Here is a 1,104-nt window from a genome sequence, read left to right as displayed (position 1 = left end):
TAACAGCCTATTTTTACGTTTAGGAAATAGAGTTATTGTAGAACCATGGAATTGGATATGGAAAGAATTCACGAAGCAATTCATTCCAGCTTCAGGCCACTTAAGAAGAATTTTTAGTCTGTTTTCCAATGGTGGTGTTGGCTACCACATTCTCCTTAATGTATGCTGAGCTCATTTTACCCAAATCTAAAATTCTGTCAGTTTCACAAAAAAGAAAAAAAAGCATAGAGGTGTTACCGGTCTATTCACAGTTAGATTTAAATGAACTGGCTTCCCATGAAAGAGACTACTTCCTATTGCTATTTTCTTTTATGGGGCAGGCATCTTTCGGTAAACAAAATCCCAAGTCATGACAAAATGAGACACCATAGGTTAAAATATGTATGACAGAAAATACCCTTCAATACTTACCTGGCAGAGGAGATACCATGATCACGAAGGTGGTTTTCCCAGGGCGCGGCTTATCCATTGCACTCCGGATGTGCTGACCCTTGCGATTTCCCCAAATGTGGGAAACTCGACTGCATAATTTGTGGTAGTGGGGGACTGCGTTCGCGCTCTCCCCTGATTTTTGAAAAAAAAAAAAAGAAAAGAAAAAAAAAGAAAATGACTCATCTTGTTAGTATCATCCTGAGTAGCTATACAATAGCCAGATTTGAGCTATAGAGTCAAAATATCAGAAAGAAAAATTGATCTCTAAACTAGTCCTATTTTTACTAAGGAAAATGAGAACCTAGAGAAATTAAGGGGTTTGCTTCAGGGTTTCCAGAAAATTATGTGTAGGATTCTTCACTGATCTACTTCAAATAAGAGATCTTTATATTGTACTATAGATACATATGTATAAAAGTTTCATTTACAGTATCAGCCTTAAAGTAATGGGGAATGACTTACAGTCAGAGAAAAATTAACTATCAATTAACTGTTTAGGAACTCTGCAAATAGCTAATTGAAATTCACAGGTATCTCTGTCACCCAACAGCTTCAGCAGGATTTGGTACAATATCAGGTGAATTAGAAGTCTCTAAAGGACCTATGATTAACTTACATTTGTGGTAAAATAGTTGGAATTGGGAAAGTGACCTTGAAAATGCCATCAACCTT

General features: G+C 36.4%; 1 non-coding gene across 1 annotated transcript; it reads left to right on the top strand.

Moving 5' to 3' along the window:
• Positions 1 to 403: 403 nt before the first annotated feature.
• On the top strand, positions 404 to 567 carry LOC129080028 (U1 spliceosomal RNA). Its single transcript, XR_008530121.1, has one exon. It is a non-coding gene; the product is annotated as a U1 spliceosomal RNA (small nuclear RNA).
• The last annotated feature ends 537 nt before the right edge of the window (positions 568 to 1,104 follow it).

Source organism: Pteronotus mesoamericanus, unplaced genomic scaffold, assembly GCF_021234165.1.
Source record: "Pteronotus mesoamericanus isolate MK-2021 breed Mesoamerican mustached bat unplaced genomic scaffold, CSHL_Meso_final contig_82, whole genome shotgun sequence".
In the NCBI taxonomy this organism is placed as follows: Eukaryota; Metazoa; Chordata; class Mammalia; order Chiroptera; family Mormoopidae; genus Pteronotus; species Pteronotus mesoamericanus.
Note: the sequence above shows the minus strand (reverse complement) of the source record. Positions and strands in the feature narration are given on the sequence as shown.